The sequence below is a fragment of the Epargyreus clarus genome, unplaced genomic scaffold (assembly GCF_041222505.1).
Source record: "Epargyreus clarus isolate Ecla_fem2 unplaced genomic scaffold, WU_Ecla_fem_2.2 ptg000007l, whole genome shotgun sequence".
NCBI lineage: Eukaryota > Metazoa > Arthropoda > Insecta > Lepidoptera > Hesperiidae > Epargyreus > Epargyreus clarus.
This window is the reverse complement of record NW_027332215.1, coordinates 25554681-25578936: the sequence shown is the minus strand read 5'-3', so window position 1 is coordinate 25578936 and position 24256 is coordinate 25554681. Positions and strand designations below refer to the sequence as shown.

Sequence of the window (24256 nt, the reverse complement as noted above, 5' to 3'; positions counted from 1 at the left end):
TATTGAGTTCGTAGCGTTCTTTTTATTTATTTTTAAATGCCGTCAACAAACAGGGGGCTTCCCCACTACTACCCCGCTATATTTTTAGCAATTGCGCTGAAAATAATGTGAAATCTTTTCCAACGAATACTACAAAATTTGTGTTTTTATCATTCACTCGCAAATAATATTTTTTGACTTTTTTTCACACATATGTTTTATAGACCCGAGAGTAACCGTTCTTTGCCTTAAATTTTTACCCGACTGCCAAGGAAGGGTTATGTTTTTCGCGCGTATCTTGTATGTTTGTCTTTCTTTATTTGATCCGATCTAACAAACGGCTGGATGAATTTCAACAATTAAGGTGTCATTATATTTGTCTTTATGACCCGAGTGTCCTTAGATGGGTGTTAGTAAAAAAAAGTCAAAATGGCGGATTTTTGGCGCGAAATAGTATCACATTTCAAAAAAAAAGTTAACCGAACCTATCGAGTAGGGTATCAAATGAAAGGAAATTAAACGGAGATTATAAAAACATATTTGTTTATATATATAACAGCAAGGTGACTGACTGACTGACTAACTAAATGACTTTTTCATTTTTCAGAAATCAACGTAAAGCCTAAACCAAGGACCTTATAGTTCTGAAATTTTGCACATAGGTTCTCTATATAGCGTGAATAAGTAATAAGAAAGGCCTTTTGGAAATTCTACCCTTAAGAGGGTAAAATAGGGGAAAACAGTTTTTTTGAAATCCCTTAATTTTGAAGCAACTACTATAAAATTTTGTATTTGGCTTTCTGGATAGGAATAAGGACGCACTTATTTATCCCCCTCCGAAAAATCAACCCCGTAGAGGGTAAAATAAGGGTTAAAAGTTCATTTGAACAATCGTCAATTTTGAAGCAAACAATATGAAATTTTGTATCAGGCTTGTTGAATAAAACTAATGAAATTCTACCCATTACGAGGTAAAATAATGACCAAAAGTTAGATTTACTAAAGTTATATATTTTATAGACCGAAAATGGTGGATTTTTTCGCGAAATAGTAACACGTTTTAAAAAAAGTTAACCAAACCTATCGAGTAGGGTGTCAAAATAAAGGAATTTAAGAGGAGATTACACATACATTATATAATATATCTTATATATAAAATTCTCGGGTTAGTTACCGTATTCCTCCGAAACGGCTTCACCGATTTTCACCTGAGTCTGGGGTCTGAGAATCAGTCACTATCTATTTTTTTACCCCTAAGTGATAAGGGTTGTTCACCCTTAACATTTTTTTATTTATATGGCAACACAACGTTTGCCGGGTTAGCTAATACATATACACTCGTATATACACATCGAGATGACTCTCTGACTAAATGAGTGAGTTTCTGTGCCAGAGATCAACGCAAAGGGAAACCGCTGAACTTAAGCGTGCTGGAATTTTACACATAGGTTCTTTATATAGCGTAAATAAGCACTACGAGGATAAATAAAATAGGATAATATTGATATAGCAGACACCTACTATAAAACTTTGTATTTGACTCTCTGGATAAAAATAATTAAATGCCTATTTCACTGCTTTTGGAAATTCTACTTCAGCCTTTTTGGTGCAGTCGGGTTTTTGATTTTTAAATTAATTACTTGTTATTATTACCTGTTTCGTTTTAAATAGTATAAACATACTACTAAAAAACTTTTATATTTTTTAACTGTTTTATGTATATTAATTCATTTTTATACAATGAGTTGCATGGACAGTAGCGATATAAAGAATATCTACAATTGAGTTAAAAGTGAACTCACTCATATTATGAGTGAGTAAGAATAGAATTTTGAAGACGATCGGCCCAGAACAGTCCTTGTCGTCTTTGAGGTACACGCAATCTCGAGGCTGATAATGTTTTTGACGTAGGACACCCCCGTGTCCTATGCCAATGTCTCCAAAGATACGATCGTATGATCGTAGTTATAAAGTTCGGAGAAAAACACGTACAACCTCGTCAGCGTACGACAAGTAACTGAGCTTCGCCGCCAAGCGCCACGCCGTTTCGGCAACTTTTGTAGATGGAGCTAGTAATGCAAAGCGTAGCAAACTTTTACTAGCTCCATCTAAAAAGAAGCTAGCTAGTAAAGTTACGAGTTCACTATATAGCTACATAGATGACGTTCGTGTAGTTAATGTCAATGAAGCTAGGACTCGCCAACATTCATGATTGTTTCATTTATTTAATTATTTTGAAACACCTATTTGATTAGTTTGACTTCCGAACTACTTGTATTACCTAACCAACTTATATTTAAATTATTTTTCACTTTGTAGTTATACTAAAGTTGGTTCTATTTTTTGTTAAAAACTCACTCGTTTTTTTAACAAAAAATTACCTGCAGACATTTTTTTAATAATACAGGAGTAACAGACGATTACGCAGTCCACCTGATGGTGAGTGGCTACTGCCGCCTATGGACATTTGTAATCAACCCCGAATAGGATTAGATATTACCCCTGAGGACTAAGCTGGAACGCCTCGGATAAGTATGTCTCCCTTACCACACTTGTCAAACCAGAACACAGCAGCGCTTAATGCTGCTCTTATGAGGCAGAAATATATATATATAGATTCTGGCAGAAATAGGTGTAGCGGTGGTGACCGCTACACCTATTTCTGCCAGAATCGAACCACAAAAGGTTCTACCACCTTCAAAACATAAACATAAACCTTAACCTCAACTCGCCCTCAACTCGTTGAGAAGTTGAAGATCTTTGTAATTATATGTCTCTGCTCGACAACCTTATTACATACGTGAGCACCAAATGACAAACTCCTAAAGCTTAGGCAGGCAGAACCCCTGCATCACCAGTGTCATCATCATCTTCAGATTTGATGGTCAAATTTGTCATAAAACGTATATCCTTCAGAACCTTATTACATGAATGTAAGCAACAAATAGGTAGAGTCTATAGTTTAGGTTGAAAGCATATCTGCATTATTAGGATTGAAGAGTTCAAGGTACAATTTTCCATCATATGTTTCTGCTTAAGGACCTTATTACATATTCATAAACTCCAAAATCCTAACACATATGGTTAAGGCTGAAGACTTCTTTGCATCATGAAGATTGAAAGGTTGAACGTACAATTTTCCTTCTTAGATGTTCAATTTCTGTTAATTCCAATTTTCATGACAATTGGGTAGGTAGAAGCTATGTCTTCATATATTATAGGTTTGCATTAGTGCCTACATCAAACGTATGCTTCATAAATTTTGGGCCTTTTGCACGTGGATGTCACGATTTCTCAAATAGTGATTTTTTCAATAAATTTGCATATGTGTGATAGTGGTTCGATGAAAACATTATATAGATTATATATGGAATCGATAACATTTAAATATTGAGCTTATTTCTTAACAGATAAGTGTAAAAATAAGTTTAAAAATACAGCGGTATTAGGTGCCATTAATTTTGGGCCCTCCCTTAAACCAAGGTATACCACGGAATAGCAATTTCATAGACTTGTTTTTCATTTCAATTGTTGTAGTTGTTTTTACGAATAAGCACATCTTGCTTCGAATTTGACGAATTTAATACTCAATTAATATCGAAATCATTTTCCGAGGTACTGCACTATACTGCATTACCTAATTATATAATATCAAAGATGACCTATCTATGTACTTTCATAATTTCTTCTATGGGACAACTAAAGAGAGAAAATGAAGTTCATCCAGATATCAATGTAATATTGAATAAGTATTGTATATTATTATGTACATATGTATTTCAATAAAGCGTCGTTCTGCCCCTAAATTGCGTAAAAGGCTTTATTATTAAATAATCGGAATTTAGAAACTGTGATTTTTACTTATGAAACCCCGATGTTATTTCTGATGTACAATAATAAACCCTATTATAAAGTACACGAAAAAGAATGTCTAAAATTGTATTGCAGATATACGAATAGACTGCAATCTTAAAAAAATAACATGAAATTACATAAGTTAAATTAACCATTCAAGATATAATACTGAAAGAAAGTTTTATTTCGGCAGCTTCCCTTCTTACATAGCTAAGACCACTTACGATAAAGCTACTCTTTAAATAATAAAAAAATTATATCGAAATTGAGACTAAAGTCAATAAATAGCATATATTTTTATACACCATGTAGCACCAGCAATCGGTCTATCTCTTTCACTCCCTTATTTTGTATACATACTCGGAATTAGGAACCAAATACATCTAAACAAGGATTTTAACATCGGAATTATTTTGCTGGCTTGGTTCATATTTATTTTAAACACACATTTAAATAAATATGTAATCGTAAAATGTCGAGTCTATTTCAAGAGTACAGATAATAAAGCTTCTGATAAAGTTATCTAATTCCTTATTAAGCCGTAGTAAATGCTTAACATCTGACGCTATTTCTGGTTTTGATGAAAATACCGCGGAAATAGGTGATTTTGTCTTACTTATTTCTTTTCTAGATTGGCCCATCCATCTGTCCCTGTAGTTCCGGGACCAGAATAGGGCTATGGTATCCCCTGCCTGTCGTAAGAGGCGACTAAAAGGGGGCTTCCGGGGTTGCGGACGGCAAGAGTGGGAGCTCGAACCGCCTGGCCAGCAACCCCGGGATGGACGGCGGTATGTGTGGTCGCATACCGTCGCGAACACCAGATGGTGTGGTGAGTTCCAAGCTCACCTGGGCGGAGCCCGACGGGGCAACGCGCCAAGTGGACTCCGGTTGCGTTCCGTTGCAGATCCCGGAGTCCTCTACGCAGCGCCGAGGACGGCCACCGGGGCGGTTTTAGTGCGGTAAGAATCCCACATAACCCCGTGCCGCTCCCACGGCATAGGGTACCTTTTGAAGGTTTCCCCCTCGTCAACAAAAAAAAAAGAAAAAAAGGTTGGGCCATCCATTAACACTTCAGATTGTAAATTCTAAGAGCTTCGAGTTTATTAGTAGATATGCTTAGTTTGTGAACGGACTTCATGCTTTCGTATTTTGCCGCGTAGTGAAATACCAAGCATAGCTCCTGTCATGCCCCGTCAACCAAGTTTGAAATTTCTAATGAGATCTAAGGTAATGAGATCTAACTGGAGCTAATAATGGATACCAAGACAAAGATGGAGACCAAGAGGACCCCGCCCAGTTATCCAGGAGAGGGATGCAGTATGGCTACCGCTACCACCACCACCTCTATGGACCACTGCGCCATGCTCTGTATCAGAAGGTCCTGTGCAGCGCGACAGTGGTTGATATTCGTCTGAAGTAGGCGATGGGCCATACTTATGTTGACTTAGCGACCACTACCTCCCCGGCCCCTCCTTCAGTGGGCGGACAGTCGACAGCTGCCGGGGCATTTGTAGCAGCAGAAGGAGCCTCGGCAGAAGCAGCAACGGGTGTTTGAGCTGTGGCTGCCTTCACCCCCTTCTTATTTTTCGGTGGGGAGCACGCAATGCTTCCCCACTTTTTGCTTTCCTGTGTTGTGTGCGTGGGTTTGTGCGTGTGTGTTTTGCGTAGTGTGCTGTGTAGTTGCGTAGTTTGCGTAGTTTTGCGTGTGTGTTTGATTATGGCTAATCACACAGATTTTTTTCGAATTCTTGAGAAGCAAATTGTCTACTATTGTTAGATACATCGGAATTCTAAAATTGTAAAATACTTCAGTTCTTTATGCACAATAAACTGGTTGTTATTTTATTTGCCAAAACATAAACTTTCAATCCCATTATAAAATTTCCAATGGATTATTTTTTTCTTAAAGATACGTAAGATACGGATATTAGAACTTCTCGTGAGTCGTTCAACTAATTCACACTTGTCCAGCGCGGATGACTATGATCTGAACCTGTCTAGGCCTAGAGGAGACCCACGCTCACCAGTGGCACAGTAATAGTTTAAATACAAAGCAATTGTGTGCCTAGACAGACGATTAATCGTAACTAATACAAGCAAGGAAAAACAGAGCATTACTTACACAAAGCCCAAATATACAAATGCTATAAAAATCGTGTAACAGCAAAAGTTCATTTTAAATATTGTTTTTAGATATTCGAGAAGCATCAAATTAAAAACTCGAAAAGTGCTCAATTGTGGTGTGAATGACTTTTGTCTAAACTAAGATTTTACTAACAATATCTCAGTGCCAGTTTACGTAGCCATCGTATGATGGCTACGTAATTATGTTAAAGCTAAAAAGTAACCTCCGATCACAACCTTCCTCTACGAGCGCATGCTCTGTACTGACAAAATCCCGAACGGTACTCGGTATTTGTAGAGTCTTTCAACAGCCCATTAGCTCAGTTGGTTAGAGCGTCGTGCTAATAACGCGAAGGTCGCGGGTTCGATCCCCGTATGGGCTATATTGAGTTCGTAGCGTTCTTTTTATTTATTTTTAAATGCCGTCAACAAACAGGAGGCTTCCCCGCTACCCCCCTATATTTTTAGCAATTACTTTGAAAAATTTGTAAAAACTTTTCCAACGAATACTACAAAGTTTGTGTTTTTATACCTCACTCGCAAATAATATTTTTTTACTTTCTTTCACACATATGTTTTATAGACCCGAGAGTAACCATTATTTGCCTTAAAATTTTAGTATTACCTGTTTCGTTATAAATAGTATAAACATACTACTAGAAAACATTTCGTTTTTTAACTGCTTTATGTATATTTTGTTATTTTTATACAATGAATCACATGGACAGTAGCGATATAAAGAATATCTTCAATTGAGTTAAAAGTGAACTCACTCGTATGAGTGAGTAAGGATAGAATTTTGAAGACGATCGGCCCAGAACAGGGTCCGTCTCTATGTGGGATGGCGCTAGAGCTACTCCATCCCGTCATCCGTGAGGTACACGCGGGAACACCGCGCGTGCCAATCTCGAGGCTGATGATGTTTATGTGTCATTTTACCACTTTAAGTCTGAACCCTCCCCACCGAACCTGTCCGGTATGTATAGTAACACATTTAAAAAAAAGTTAACCGAACCTATAGCCATAGTAAAGAAAGAATAGTAGCACAGCTTCATACAAATCGGCCTCCGCTGGTTTGAATGTGTGCGTAATTAGCGGGTGCCGTGTAAGCACGCACTTTTTACGCACACAATCAAATAGAGAAGAGTGGTTGAGAGTTGCCTCAGTAGGGGCTGCGCCACGCGAATGATCGCACGCACTCTTTTTTCTGAATTTAGGATTTGAGTTCACAGATATGTAATTATTCCGATTATAGGTGTGTTTACTTCGTACAAGTTATATATTTACTAGCATAATGTATACAATGTGTTACACGACAATAAATAAAAGTACTCGTCATACAAGGTGTTTAGACAGGTATAATGCGATACTACTAAAATAATGCCTACTCACTATATGAAAAAAAGCTATTTAAGCTTAATTTAGTATTTAACTAAAAATAAAAGTGACAACCATATACATTACTGCAAGAGTAGGTAATTATCTCGCCGAGAGGCCTTAGCTAACCCACTATTTACTATGCTATAACCGAGGGTATCAAATGAAAGGAAATTAAACAACGATTAAAAAACATGTTTTTTGTATATATGTAAAATAACAAGGTGACTGACTGACTGATTAACTAAATGACCCACCACAGACCTTAGAGTTATGAAATGTTGCACATAGGTTCTCTATATAGCGTAAATAAGTACTAAGAAAGGCCTATTGGAAGTTCTACCCCTAAGAGGGTAAAATATAGGGGACGAGGGATTTTTTGAAATCCTTTAATTTTGAAGCAACTACTATAAATTTTAGTATTTGGCTTTCTGGATAGGAACAATGACACGCCTATTTAGCCTCTTCCGAAAATAGGGGTTGAAAGTTCATTTGAACAACCGTTAATGTTGAAGCAAATGCCATAAAATTCTGTATCTGGCTTTCTGGATAAAAATAAAGGAATTCTACCCCTAACGAGGTAAAATAATGGCTGGAACTTTGAATTACTCATATTGTTAATATTGTTTGAACATCTTTTGATTTTGAGGCAGATACGTACTATAAATCTTTGTGTTTGCCTTTCTGGATAAAAATAATGAAACGCCTATTTCACCGTTTTTGTAAATTCTACTTCAGTCTTTAGTGCAGTCGGGTTTTAGATTTTTTAATTAAATTATTTATTTGATAATTTTAATTACAATACTTTATATTAATGTGACCCACTCCACTTCTAATCGTTCTGATCGGACTGAGACTGTCGCCGGTATCTTTCTTCATTAAAAAGGTCATACGACCAGGAAACATGCCGGTGACAGTTTACATCCTAAGAAATGTAATCTTAAGAAATGGATTCTTATCATTATGCAATATTTCACACACAATAAAACCAGAGAATGTGCTTGCCATCCACCTATTATGTAATTCTGAATTATTTTAAATGTTAAACAAACAGTTTGAGCGCAGAATACTTTTTAATTGAAAAAGATTTAGATAAATGCCAATTGTCATGATGGCCAGCGAAATGGTATTGTAGTTTTATCATATATTTATCTTAAAACCAGATATAATAATATTTATCTATTATATATATAAAAGCGAAAAGATACTCACGTTCAAAACGTATTAATCAAGGTTTTGACTAAACTACTAAAGCTAGAATCATGAAATTTAGACTTCAGCTTCATTTTATAATGTAGATGCGCACTAAGAACGGAGTTTGTAATATTCCACCGTTAAGGGGGTTAAATAGGGGTTGAAAGTTAGTATGAAAGTCCGTCAGTTTTAAAGCAAACTCGATGAAAATTAATATTCAGCTTTCTAATTTAAAATATTAAAAAAACTAATCTAAGAGTTTTTCCAAAATCAAACTTTAAGATGGCCAAATAGGGGTTGACAGCTTATTTAAAAATTTGACAATTTGAAAGCCAGCACTATGAAAGTTAACCATTACCTTACTGATTAGATATAGTGAAACTTTAATTCTACCATTTATGAAAAATCAACCCTTATGTGGGTTAAATAAAGGTTGTAAGTTTGTATGAAAGTCCCCCAGTTTTGATGTAATCTCTCTAAAAATCGGTATTTGGCTTTCCGGTAGATAATAATTAAACAACTATTTCATTGTTTTTGGAAAGTCATCCCTTAAGATTGTTAAATGGGAGTTGGAATTTTATTTCAAACTCCGTCAATCCGGAAGCAAAAATTGTAAAAACTAGCTTCTCTGTTGGAAATAATAGAACTTTTTTAACACCATTTATAGAACATCTACCCTTAAGAGGGTAAAATAGGGGTTGAAAGTTTGTTGGGAAGTTCGCAAATTTTGATGCAAAGTTTATGAAAATTGGTATTTGGCCGTCTGATTAGAAATAATAGAACGCCTATTTCACCGTTTTTGGAACATCAACCCTTAAAGTCGTTTAATAGGGGATGGAACTTATTTATTTATTATAAAATCTTTATTTAATCTTTATTTTAAAATCCGATAATTTAAAAACAAGGAATGTAAAAATAGCATTTAGCTTTCTGGTTCGAAATAATAGAGCTTCTTTAACACCGTTCGTAGAAAATCTACCCTTAAGAGGTTAAAATAGGGGTAGAAACTTCGTTTAGAAGTCTCCAACTTTCGAAGCAAAGTCTGTAAAAATTGTTATTTGGCTTTCTGATTGAAAATAATAGGACGTCTATTTCACCGCTTCTAGAAAATCAACCCTTAAGGTCGTTTAATAAGGGACGGAACTTTATTTAAAAATCCGTTAATTTGGAAGCAAGGACTGTAAAATTTTGCAAATAGCTTTCTGTTTGGGAATTATAGACATTTTTATTGAAAGTTTGTTTAAAAGTAAACCGATTATGTAGTCTATGAAAATTAATTTATTTGGCTTTCTGGTTGAAAATAATAGGACACTTATTTCACCGTTTTTGGAAAAACCATTCAATTAAGGTCGTTAAATGGGGGTTGGAACTTTTTTAAAATCCAATAATTTGGCAGGAAGCATTATGAAAATTATCATTAGACACAATGATGCATCTGAGCCACTGTTTTTTTTTTAGATCAATCCTTAAGACAGCTATAAAAGGGTGTATGCTGTATGCCTTTCTGTTTACACACCTGTATCACCATTTTTAGCTACTCTATTGAGTAGAAATCAACCTCATTAGGGTATTATAACTAAAGAAAGTTTCTTTAGAAACCGTTATTGAAGTTATACTTCTTTTGGCGTGTCTGGATAAAGAACAGACTGCAGAGAGGTTTCGTGTAGGGCGATATTCGTGTAGGACACGGGCCGTGTTAAACAATAGCTTTCAGAAATTAGCTGATGAAATATTTATTGATACATACTTATGTACATAGGAATGTTTTCGAAAACCCACTAAGGAGGTAAAATAATATTTATACGGTATATGTATTATACGGAAATCTTTTAGGTTCGAAGTTAGAAACGTGAAATTTCCGAAAGCGTCTATTCACACGTAAGCACAACTACACCACAACGTGGACGGGTACAAATGTCATATATGATAATGCGTAATTTTATTCACGTGATACGTGATTCACATGATAATGCGTAAATTTATTAACGAAGAAAGCTTGACCAATTTAGGTACACAGTGACGAAAAAATTATTAAAAAAAACGTTTATTAATGAAATATTAAAGCTATTTATCGTTAAAATTGTTAAAGGTACAAATTTACAATTACAGTTATTTGTATGTCATATCATATTTTTTTACGCGGACGAAGCCGCCGGTTCTGCTAGTATTATAAAAAGCCATCATATATATTTAAACAACATGTATGTGAGTCAGATAAATTTATTTATACTTATACGAAGGATTAAAACTCTTGTTTCACCAAGATTTTTTCAACCATTATTACATGATGCTAATGTAAACGAAGGTGCAGTTTATTTCACTTTTCTCACTGTTAATATTTTCATATGAAAACAAAACAGAAATGAACGTATTTACGACCGTGTTTATATTACGCGGGTACACGTTATTCTCAATACTAGTTAGTATCTTGTGTTACTTTTGTTCATTACGCAATAGTTTTTTACGCAATTACATAACTACAATTCTATAACCGTTTGTGATTAATTAAACAAAATTATGGCAGGTTTTATAAGTCAAATAAGTCAATTATCATAAAATTCTTATTAGCTCTTATCTTGCAACTGAAAGAGATACTGCTTTTAAATAATATATTATTGAATGTCTTACATGTAGGTAGATAGATAGATAGATAGATAGAATACTCTTTATTGCACACTTACAGATGAATTTAAATAATAGCAAAATACATACACAGGTCAAACAGTATGCAATAGGCGGTCTTATCGCTAAGTAGCGATTTCTTCCAGACAACCTATGCATGAAAAGAAAAAAGAGACAAGCGGAGGAAGAAGGTTAGTGTGCGCGAAGTTAGAGAAGGAATAGGTTATGAAGGACAGGATACATGTAGTATATTAGTATTAAAACAATAAAATGTGAAATGAAATGTGAAACAATTAAATACAAGCAACAGAAAATGATAAAAAAGCACACATACAAACTGTGACAAAGTACATATGAAAACGACGAAAACAAGGTGGAAATCATAATTTTGAATAATATTTAAAGAGCTGGTTTTTAAATGAATCAAGTGATTCAGCACGACGTATGGCCATGGGTAATTTGTTCCATAAACCAACAGCAACTGTAGAGAAAGAGTTTTTGTAAAAGGACGAAGAATGAGCGGGAGTTTGGAGAGAGAGATTTACAGAGGAGCGAAGACAGTGGTCATGTGCAAGGTACAGGTAATGGAAACGGTCTTTTAGATAGGTAGGAGCGATAGGGCTGAACAGCACGCAGTATAGCGCAGAAAGAATATGCATATTCCGGCGAAGTCGGATAGGGAGCCACTTGAGTTTAGTACGATGCTCGGATATGTGGTCATATTTGCGAAGACCAAATATGAAACGAATACATAAATTTTGGAGACGCTCAAGTTTGTTAAGTTGCTCTTCAGTGAGGTCGAGATAGCAAACATCAGCATAGTCGAGAATAGGAAAGAGTAATGAATGAGTTAACGCAATTTTAGTAGCAATAGGAAGAAAGTTACGGAGTCTTCTAAGTGAGCCTACCACGGAAAACATTCTCCTACTTACTTCCTCGATTTGAGGAGACCATGATAGATGTTTATCCAAGTATATGCCGAGGTTCTTAACTTTATCAGAGTATGGAATACGTACGCCGTCGAAAGTTACATCTGGTAACGAACTCAGATCTACTCTGGATAATAAGCGGGAACTGCCTATTATTGTAACCTGCGTTTTGTTAGGATTGATTTTGAGACCATGATATTCACTCCAGCCTACGATCCGAGCAAGATCTTTATTTAAGGAGCAAATTGTCTTAGGCAGGTCTCCTAATGCGGTTTGTTTGTACACTTGAAGATCATCTGCATAAAGGTGGTAGAGAGAAGACAGATTGAGACTAATAGAGTTAATAAAAAGAGAAAAAAGAAGAGGAGACAACACGCCACCTTGCGGTACCCCGGCAGATACATCAGACCAAGCAGACTGCGCTTCCTGGACCTGTATACGTTGCCGGCGCCCATGCAAGTAACTTTGAAACCAACCTATCGCTGTCGGAGATATGTTGAACGAGCTAAGAAGAATGGCCAGCAAGATGTCGTGGTCCACGGCGTTAAAAGCACTGCTGAAATCCAGGAGTACTAACACCGTGAGCCTCTGGCCATCCATACCTCTGCGGATGTCGTCAGTGATGTGCAATAGGGCAGTCGTCGTACTATGACCAGGGCGGAAACCAGATTGGAAGGGATTTAACAGGTTATGTTTGGACACAAAAGAACTAAGTTGTTGGTGAACCAGACGCTCAAGTGCTTTTGATAGGAAAGGTAGGATGGATATTGGTCGATAGTCCGTGAAATCAGAAGGATTGTGTTTTTTCGGGATAGGAATTACTAGAGCTTCCTTCCAAGTGAGAGGAAAGCAACATGTTGAGATGGATTGATTAAGGATGTAGGTGAGGGTAGGAGATATAATGTCGATGATAGGAATGATCATCTTACGACTAATACCGTCGCAACCAACAGAGTCCGAGTGGATGCTTTTAATGCTCAGTTCAACATCAGGAACAGTGAAGGCACGAAATTGGAATGCAGGAAATCCAGGAGTGGCAACATTAGAAAGAGAATTCAATGTTAATCTTGGCGTGCCTTACCAACTCCTAGGGATCTTAGAAATTTCCACACTTTAGCACAGTCTTCGTTTTGAACTGAATTGTAGATATGGCGTCGTTGTGCATCTCTACACACCTTATTGCAGTGATTTCGGACAGATTTATATACTTCTAGATTTTCGTCAGTAGGATTCAACTTATACTTGGTCTTGGCGTTGTTTTTATTGGCAATAAATACTTTAATGCTTTCCGTGAGCCAGGGAGCAGGTAGGTGTCTGACTCGGACAGGTCGAGCAGGTGCGTGCTTATCCAACAATTGAATGAGAAGTGATATAAAAAGAGCCACTTGTTCATTCACACTACTCGCATTCTGTATTACACTCCAATCAACCTCCTCAGCATCACGCCGAAACTGTTCAATATCTATGCCACCAAAATTGCGTCGAAGAAGTATTCTCGACTTAGCTTTAGGAGGTTTCAATTTGTAGGATAGGTAGATAAGGTCGTGGTAAGAGAAACCGTCAGCAGCATGTTGACCGTGTTTTGCAACACTGTCTGGTGAAGATACGAATATTAAGTCTAATAGAGAAGGAGAACAATTGGGGAAGAAATGTGTTGCAGAGAGTGGAAGATTATGGAGATTAGCTACCTCAATGACTGACTTAAGGTGGTTTGATCTACTGTCATTTTTTAACAGACAAGTGTTAAAGTCCCCCATAAGAATCAAGTGGGAGTAAACAGGAGTAATTTCTCCTAATAAAGTTTCTAATACGGAATAGTACTTAAATGTTAATGAAGGATTATAAAATACCCCTAGAAGAAGTTTAGTATGAGAGAAGAGGACTTCAACAAGTAAATATTCGGCTTCACTGCCGGGTTGTGACTGACGAATTATAGAAAAGGGAATATGGGAACGGAGATAAATAGCAACGCCGCCTCCCGCCCGTTCGAAGCGATCGTTGCGAATTAAATGAAATCCCGGAAGTGAATATGAAGTAGAAGGAAGACATGGTTTAAGCCATGATTCTGAAACAAGTATAGCGTGAATGTGTTTGCTATCAAACGTGGAAATCAGATCTGTGTAATGTGCCGGTATGCTTTGGGCGTTAATATGGCAGACGTTAAAATTTTTATTAACATCCACAAATGAGTTGTTTAAAGTGACATTTAAAGGAGGAATGCTCTCAAAACTGGCGTTACTGCTCTCCCCATCAGACGCAGAAGAAAAAGAAAGGGAACATACGCTTTCGTCATTTTCACTATGGGCTACCATCGTAGTTGCTTATTTAATAAAATAACAATAATACTAATCAAAATAACAACAATAAAAAGAGGCAATTAAAAACTAAAAAGCAAAACTAATTAAGGTTCATGATTCAACCCACCAGCAGCTATACATTGTAAATAACTGATGAATAATGCGAGTAACGTTATTTGATGAATGTATGGGCAAAATAAACAATTACATAACAAAAATAAACCAAAAGTCTGTTCAACGGTAATAAACAAGTACAAAGTGTCAGTTAATGAACATAAGTAGTGACATCTGGTGCAAGGCAATCTAAACTGCTAAATTACAATGGCCAAAATCTAAGTATCCACTACAGTATTAAGATTAAAGTGTATCGTTGACCATTGCCATAGACTATATAATTATTCATTATACATTCATAGGCATAACAATAACAAAACAAACTGATAACCTACAAAACAACACTTGCTAATTTAATGTAACAAGGTAAACTAAAAAAATAAAATAATTAAAACAGATATGTGCATACAAAATCAAATACAATAGTGAAATGTTAGTAGTGAGAAAATAATGCAGCCGTGACAGAAGATGTTGAGTGAGAATGAGTTACCAGTTAATTATGGAAGTAAAGTTACTGAAGCACAAGCAAAGCAATAATTGAAATGGTTACTTTCTGTGCGTCCTCTTGGGCCGTTGTCCAGTTTTATCATCCGACTGATTTGAGGGATGCACTGAGGAAGCAGTGGCCCCAGTACCTGCAATGCCGTCAAGATCCGCCAGACAATCCACCTGCTGAAGGGAACCATCGGAGGCCAGGGCATATATAATGCCACCACGAGTCCAACATTTAGTCACCCCAAGACGCTGTCTAACCTGCATGAAGAGTGAATGCCGCGTTTTTGTTAAGAACTCTGACAACGTAAGCCCAGAGCCTTTGAGCTTCGTTTTTCCAAACCATACCTTGTCGCGAATGGGCACTTCACGAAACTTGATAATAATAGGCCTGGTTTTCTTCTCTGAAGGACGTCCCAACCGGTGGCAACGGGTGATGGAGGACTGAGTAAACTCTGTCACGTTCAATTTCTTATTGACCGTAGCGACAGCCAGTGCAGTAGTGTCCTCAGACTGCTGTTCAGGGACGCCGTGTATAAGCAGCATTTTGCGACGCCCTTTCATCTCAAGACGGTCAAACTCTCTTGCGAGAAATTCAACTTGCCTTTGCACAGTTTCAAGTGCAGAAGCAATGAATCTCTTAAATGCTGCAAATTCGACGGCCAGGGTTGAAGTAGACGGTGCCACTGTGCTGGTTTTATGCAGCTCCTGTTGGAACTCTGCCATACGAGAGTTAAAGAGCTCTGACATAGCAGTTAAGGTGCCCTTAAGTGAGTCCATTTTTCTTCAGTTAATGTGCTAGTGCCGTGGAGTGTAAATTGTGCAGGAGATGACAAAAGTAGCTGGTAGGTCTTTTTGAAGCTTATTTACACATAACACCAATAAAAAACTAATTATTTGCAATATTCAAATAGAGTGCAGTAAGAATCGTGTCTAACTTTCGACGCCTACCCGCGAAAAAGTGTAGTAGGTACTTCCTTTTTTAACCGACTTCAAAAAAATGAGGTTTCTCAATTCAACCGTATATATGTTTTTTTATGTTTGTTCGCGGATAACTTCGTCGTTTATGAACTGATGTTGATGTTTTTTTTTTGTTGGGAAAAAGATATTTTTAAGGTCCCATAAGAAGGAAATTAGGGTCTGATGATGGCAGACCAGACAAATCGAGGGGAACTTTCAAAAGTCGTTGGGGCGACTAATGGCAACGCAATACATTGAGTGCCAACTTCAGAAATATGTACTAAACTATTATTTATCTCAATATTTTTTTACTTTGTAGTGATAGAAGTCGGTTGTATTTATTCGTTATTTTTTCTCTTAGGTGACGTCATAAAATGAGTTAAGTATAGAAGAAATAAAAAAATGTTATTTAAATAGAGTAGGTATGTAGTATGTGTCCCTGTAGTTCCGGGACTAGATTCGGGCTACAGTATCCCCTGCCTGTCGTAAGAGGCGACTAAAAGGGGGCTTCCGGGGTTGCCAGCGGCAAGACTGGGAGCTCGAACCGTCCGGCAAGCAACCCCGGGAAAGCTGTGTGTGGCTGTGTGGCTCGAAAACAAAAAAAAAGGTATGTAGTATGTATAATAAGTGTTTATTCACATTGTTTTCATTAGGTTTATCAGCTACCCAAATAAAATGGCGATCGCAATGTCATGCATCTTGTGTTTTTTTTTTTAAATAGTATGAGCAGCGTCATACCGGTGCCAACAAACGGTGCCAACAAACGCAGCAGGCACCCGCTCGCAAAATTCACTCGCATTTGATCACTGCCATTTGGCTGCATAGTACATAACACAACATGTGTGACGGGCACCCGTGGCAGCCCGGGGGCGTCTGGAGCGGACGCCCCCGGGCGTTAGCTTTAGCCGGGCGTTACGTTGCTTAGATACGTCAGTTGTAGCGGACGCCCTGGGTTGCGAGCTAATTAACGATTTAAGCGTGCGGCGCGTTCGCAGCTATATCAACCGAATCCGAGTTCATGTGAAGCTAGCGGCCACACAAACGCCTGGTAGCATGTAAACACGAATTTCAAGCTAGAGCGCGCACGCAACCACACACGCATTACCACCTTCTACACACCACATCTATTCCTGAATAGTGATATAATCCGATAGAATAAGGCGATAGAATCCTTTGTCGTTCGCCTACTGCGGCACCACCGCCACACTTATTTCTGCCTAATAACTGAATCTGTTTTCTGGTTTGATGGGTGTGGTAAGGGAGACATAATTACTTTTCCGAGACGTTTCAGGTTGGTCCTAAGGAGTGGCGGTGCATCTGTGGCCGATCTCAGTGAGGAATATATAATCCTATCTGGGGTTGATTACAGATGTCTATGAGCGACAGTAGCCACTTAGCTTAGAAATTATGGTATCTCATGCTAAACCATACCAGGTGTGAATTAAATAACGCCTGAGGACATTATCACAAATGAATTATTCAACCATCAAACGTATCATAACTGTACTGGTATGAGTGCAGCTTCATATCAATTAAGTATGATGAGCCAGACGGCGGGGGATCGATCGCGGCAAATTTACAAATAACTTCGCCGTAGGTAATTAAGGAGATCCATTTGTAATAAACCATTGCCCTATAGTTATAGCTACCTTAGTACTAAAATGTTACACATTATTATTCTTAAAAACCACACATTATACAATAATAGAAGGAAACAAAACTGGTGCTGTTTTGAATAACAATTTCTATTTTGCCAAGTCACCCAAACAATATGCATATTAGGGATGCTACAAACATGAAATTTCGGATATGGATTCGGATACTGATATATGAAAAATATATCTATTTCGAATAGAGTTACGAATGTAAAACGATTTCCGACTAACCGATGGTTTCGGACAGTTTCATATATTGATATTACATTAATGTAAAAGTATACTGTGTCCCATTTAGGTTCCGCCTGTATCCGAAATTATTCGAAACTTTTCTATGGAATTTGCTTACGGTTTTGAATAGATTGTGCCTTCGGATATCCGATATTTTCTTTACGGGCACGAAGCTCCGTAACAACCCTGATGGATATGAAAGCCCTCTTTTATCTTAATTAACGGAGTCGACATTTTCAATTCCAAACTATAAGTCTGGCCTTTGTTGTTCGGTTAATGTTCATTATACTGTGCAGGTATTTTAATACAATATGCAACGTAATTAAATGTATTCCTTTTTAGAATTCACCTTAAAACATTTTTCGATTCAGCGAGGGGTTCAGTTTCTGGGGGCTTCCAAAGATGTAAAAAAATGAGTGAGCTGGACATACTCGAGCGCGGTAGATCAGTGATAGATTATAAAAAAATACTCCAGCTATTATACACATATTCAGAGGGGATATTAAGTGACTCCAGACGTCGCTTCCATTCGAAGGACAGACGATTCCGATGAGAGGATAGCTCACAGTGACTATTCGAAAATGCAAAAAAATTGCTATCTTGACATACTCGAGCGCGTATAGGCAATTCCAGTTTGATGTTTTAGTTATGATAACCCTTAATCTGACGGTTTCTTATTCTCACGATTTGAACAAAATTATTAGAATGTATGAAGATTAATGTATTTTCCTATAAATTATCCTTTTCCTTTTGTATCATACATCATTACTTTCCAGGGATTCATTTTAATAAGTCACACTATAATAGCGTAATAAAACAGATAAATATGATTTTAAGCTGAAGTTGGTCGAACCCTTTGTGGTTCGACACCGGCGGCATCACCGCCACACCTATTTCTACCTAATAACAGCAGTGTTAGGCGTTGCTGTGTTCCGGTTTGAAGGGTGTGGTAAGGGAGACAGACTTTTCCGAGGCGTTCCAACTTAGTCCTCAGGGGTAGCGGCGCACCTGTGGCCGACCTTAAGAAGGAATATCTAATCCTATCTGGGGTTGATTACAGATGTCCATGGGCGGCAGTAGCCACTTACCATCAGTCATGCTCGTCTGCTACTCCTATATTATAAAAAAAATAAAGACAGACAGACAGAGTTACTTTCGGATTTATAATATTAGTAAGGATTATGTTAAATGGTTGCTTTGTTTCAGAGAAATATTCAGAATAAAGTACCGAACCAATTAATTTAAGTGCAAATGAATTTGCTGTGGGTATATTAATCCCTTAACACCAATAATATTTTGCAATACAAAAACATTGCCGGCATCCAATGTGAATGTGATAATATGTGTGTGAATGAAAATAATATTCAAATCCCATTAAGGCACACTGCGAGAATGTACGATTCATTACCGGACTGACATGGAGGGATTATTTCGGTTTTCGTGCCTACCTTGTATGTATGTAAATCTTTACAACCTCGGATCTTTTAAAAGGCTTAATGAATTTCGATAGTTAGGGATAGCGCGCACTGGTGATAGTTCTCAGGGTGACAATAGATTCTTTGTCACTGTCATGTCACCATATTTTTCGTACAGCGCGCATTTGCGATGACAGTGACGAAATTTTTTGCATTTGATAAAATGGATCTCGAAGAGATGGTTGTCTGTGCACTTATATTAAGAAATAAAAAAAAAGCAAACGTAGAAAGTATTGTTATCACCCGCTTTGGAGTAATAGGCTGATAAGTGGAAGCCATGTTCCAACCAAGTTCTTTTTTCTTTTTTTTTTAACGCGGAGAAATCCTCATGGATTCCCTTCCGCCCGGGGGAACGAAAGGGATATGTCGGACTCTTACCGACTAAAACTCCGCGGCGTTCCTCTGGACGCTCGATGCCGGGTCGCGAGAAGCGTTAGCATTACATTCGCGACAACACCATGTTTGCCAACCTACGTACATATCCAGACAAGGTTTTCGGTACTTCCGGATGAGTGTCACAAGCTTTGATGAATTATTGCTTTTGTTAAAGCAATAATTTTAGCTTTCAAATTAATATTTGAATAATCCTTTAGGGATTTGTCATAGAGCAATGGCCTTAACTCAGTTTCGTCAATCAGTATGTCGTTATCTATTTCATCTTCATAAAAACACACGTTTTGCCTTGGTGATGAACTTCACGCCATTCTTGAAATTAAAATTCGAGCTGCAATGCAACACGTTGTTGTTTCTTGTTTATGCGGAAGACGACTAGTATGGAAACCGCAAGGGTGAGGGCGAACGAAGTGATATTTAGTTTCTAATGCGCGCACGGACATACAAATCTATAGACGCGGTGACAGTTGCGTCACGGGCGTGTTGCCATCCTCCGCGGACAAAAAGTCACCCTATTGTCACGTATCCAAATGCGCGCACCTTCATTAACCTTCTGCGACTGAGGTGACTTTTTTGGTAATACTTGACTGAGGCGTAGTCTAACAGACGTCAAAATAAAATACGCCTATTTTTAATATATATATAAGCCAAAAAAAATATATAATAAAAATAGACATAAATATATGTACTTTGTTAATTTACAATTTCAAATATGAAGGCTTATATATAAAGCTAAATATTTATTTTGTATTTTTTACTGAAATATAACTTTTTTACAAGGTTTTTACACTAGGTATAAGTAACAACACGTATTTTTTAAATAGTCAAAGTAAGTTAACATTTTCGTTTATTATTTTAATTATGACATCATTTAAGACCAACAAAAGAAAATATATTAAAATCACACGGTTATTTTAGCCACAATTTAGCCTCAAGTTTTGCCCTTTTAACAAAAATAAAATTTATAACCTTTGCAAAGTTGCGAGGCACACTCAAGGCAGATTGGTTTTTCACATGCACAGAAGGAGAATCTTGTGTGTCTTTGAGTCTGCAGTAGCCTGCTGGTCCAAATGCTGCATAATTTTCTTCTTTTGGCCTCTCAAGTTAACGCAGACTAGGCCGTAAATCATTTTCAGATTCCTCTATTACTTCCTGGTGTTTTGGTTTGGTTTGGTGTTCCCTTTCATCTTGAACTATATCTTACCTTCTAACTATAGCCATTCTTCAATTTCTTCGTCTCTAAGAACTTTAATATTGAACTTTCCCCTACAGTCTCATTTAGCAAGCCTAAAGGGATCTTTTTGGTTGAACATGTACAAAAGCAAAAAAAAAAATTCACCACTTACACACAGCGCCAACTAGCCCTAAACTTGGCAAGTCCAGCACGGATACACATACTAATGCTTTTTTCTAAATAAAGTGTAAATAAGATACATACGACACACTCAAACTTATAAACAAAAATTGTAATTTTATCGTGTTTGGTCCTGCCAGGAATCAATCCCGAGTCCCTTGGAGTGGTAAATACAGGGTGTCCCGTAAGTACCACGACAAACTTGGGGAGAACATAGGTGAGGGTCTGACCTCTCTGGGAAAAAAAAATTACCTTGGTAAAAGTGTCACCGTTTTTGCACTATCAATTGTTTTAGATTTTTTGAGAAATTCAGCCCTCTTCATCTTCTTTCGTTAACTGCGTGTAAAAATTTGGTGTTGCAGTGTTAATTTTTTCTGATAAATACTATCAGATAGTTGGTCTATCATATTGAAATGTAAATTAGTTAAAAGAGGTAAAGTAACTATGAAAAAAAGAGGGATGTTTTTAGATTTTAATTTTTTTACTATTTTTCCCTCAACTTTGACTCGTCGCGGTGAAAAAAAAATGTACTGAACTATAAGTGTACGTTGCACCAAAAAATATGTCCAGTTAATAGAAATTTCAAAAAGGTACCACACTTACTATTTAAAGTTGAAAAAAAAAGATAAGGCCGTTTTTGCATGAAAGGGACTGAAACCAACTAAAACGTAATTATAGAGTTTTTATTTAAATTACGGTTTCTACCGACTCACAACGTGTCAGGCAGTACTAAATTACATTATTACCTAGTTACACACTTAAAAATATCTAAAAATATCCCTATTTTTTTCAGGGTTCCTTTACATCTTTTAACCAATTTACATTTCAATATAATGGACCAACTATCTGATAGTATTTAACAGAAAAAATAAACACTGCATCACCAAATTTGTACACGCAGTTAACGAAAGAAGATGAATAGGGCTGAATTTCTCAAAAAATCTAAAACAATTGATAGTGCAAAAACGGTGACACTTTTACCAAGGTAATTTTTTTTTCCCAGAGAGGTCAGATCCTCACCTATGTTCTCCCCAAGTTTGTCGTGGTACTTACGGGACACCCTGTATATGTCTTACCATGATGAAAATGAGGTTACGTCTAAGATACTTAGGAATTTTTGATGATCTACTGTGTTACATGGTCTTGCTGATGTGACGTCATTTAGAATCCAGTATTTATTGCTGTACTTACGTCTGTGAGACATTAACACCTCGTAACACGAAAACTCAGCATGGTGTGATCGTCTAGCCGCGACTATCACGTAGCACGAACAATCTTAGGAAGGTAATGAGCCAGACACCAAAACATCACGCCGCATTTCAAAATGGTAACGTTTTTTCGTTTAGCGGTGTCTGACAGACTACCTCAGCCGCAGAAGATTAAGGGTGATGTACACGCTGACAGTGACGCCACAGTCACGGTGACAAAAATCACTAGTGCGCGCTATCACTTACGCTATCGTCATATTCGTCTCAAATACCAAAGTGTCCTTAATTAGGTGTTAGAAAAAATCAGGATAGCGGATTATTGACTTTTTTTTTAAATATGTTACTATTTTAGCCATTAAAAAAATTAAATCTATCGAGCAAGGTATCAAAATAAGCTTATAAACCTTGCATGAAATACCCGAGATTCAAATTAATACTCTGATTATACTGCGAAATGGATGTTATCTATGATGTGTTCATATATTAGTGATGGTGATTTCAGATCTATTTATCGAAGAATCGATCTTTTGGGTAAAAAAATCGATTATTTTAATCAATCTCCAGTAAGAAAAAGATTGAAGATCGATTTTTGGAGAATAGAGACTTTGGGCCTCGATGTTTTTGTGAATCGATTCATTAGACTTCGATTGGAATCGATTCAAGAATCCATCTTTTTCGAAAGAATCGCCATTCCATCATTTTCATATACAGGGTGAATTTTTAAAACGGGCCTTCAGGGCCACATCCGAAACTATGAGGATTAGCGAAAAATGCTGAAGGTTACGAGGCCGATTTTGATAAAAACTAAAACTGCATCATTAGTTTTTTAAAATATCTTTTTCCCTAGCTGGGAATCGAACGAGTTAATTTTGAAAAAAAAAAATACACCCTCTATATTATTCCACAATCTTATAGTGTTGCTTATAAGGATCAAATTCTGGGAAGTAATGATAAATGACAAAGTAAAGGAAAAGCCTCATTTTTGAGAAAATTCAATTTTTTTCATAATAATTTGGCAGTTAAGTTTCCGCCATTCATTAATTTAAACATTCCGCGTATTAACAATTTTTTGGCCTAATATTTCAAATCATTCGAAAGCGGACGTTTTGTTCTCCAAGAATTTATATTTTTATGTTCGACTTAGTTATAATAGATTTTCAACTTGTACCATTGTAACATTATAATAGAGTTTCGTTTAATACAGGTGTAAAGTTGACAATTTGCGAGAATGACTTTTTCGAGTCAAATCCGAGTGATTACTTAACAAACAGATATTGAAAATCATATTCAACGTTGAAACGAAGTTGCAAACAATAACAAAATTAAGAATTTACTAATTAATCACTTATCTATTTTTATTAAAAAGTAAGTCCTAAAAACGGCGGGAACATAATTGCCAACCTATTACTTTCTCATACTAAGCCGTTTGTCATGGCCATAACATTGAAGAATTAGTTGATTAACCAACAAATTCTTCAATGTTATCACTTATGTATAGTCCTAAAGAATTATACATAAGTCATATGTTATCTATAATCCTTAAGGATTAGTATGCCAAGGTATGAAAAAATATGTATTTTCTTCAAAATGTTCCTTTTTCTTTAATTTGTCACATAACATTACTTCCCAGATTTTGATCCCTATAAGCAACACTATTAGATAGTGGAATAATATAGAAGGTGTATTTTTTTTCAAAATGAACTCGTTCGATTCCCGGCTAGGGAAAAAGATATTTAAAAAAAGTAATGATGCAGTTTTATTTTTTATCAAAATCGGCCTCGTAACTCCTTTCAGCATTTTTCGCTAATCCTTATAGTTTGGGATTTGGCCCTGAAGGCCCGTTTGAAAAATTCACCCTATACAGGGCCTCCTTGGATAAATCCGAAACTATGTATAAGGGTTAGCATAAAATGTTGAAAAGTTACAAGGCTGACTTTAATAACATAATAAAGTGTGAGTAAAACATGCTCCCAGGTATCCGATTGAGCTGAAATTTT

The 24256-nt window shown here is 36.7% G+C and overlaps 1 non-coding gene across 1 annotated transcript; it reads left to right on the top strand.

Moving 5' to 3' along the window:
• Nucleotides 1-6267: 6267 nt before the first annotated feature.
• Nucleotides 6268-6341, top strand: TRNAI-AAU (transfer RNA isoleucine (anticodon AAU)). The gene has a single exon. It is a non-coding gene; the product is annotated as a tRNA-Ile (tRNA).
• The last annotated feature ends 17915 nt before the right edge of the window (nt 6342-24256 follow it).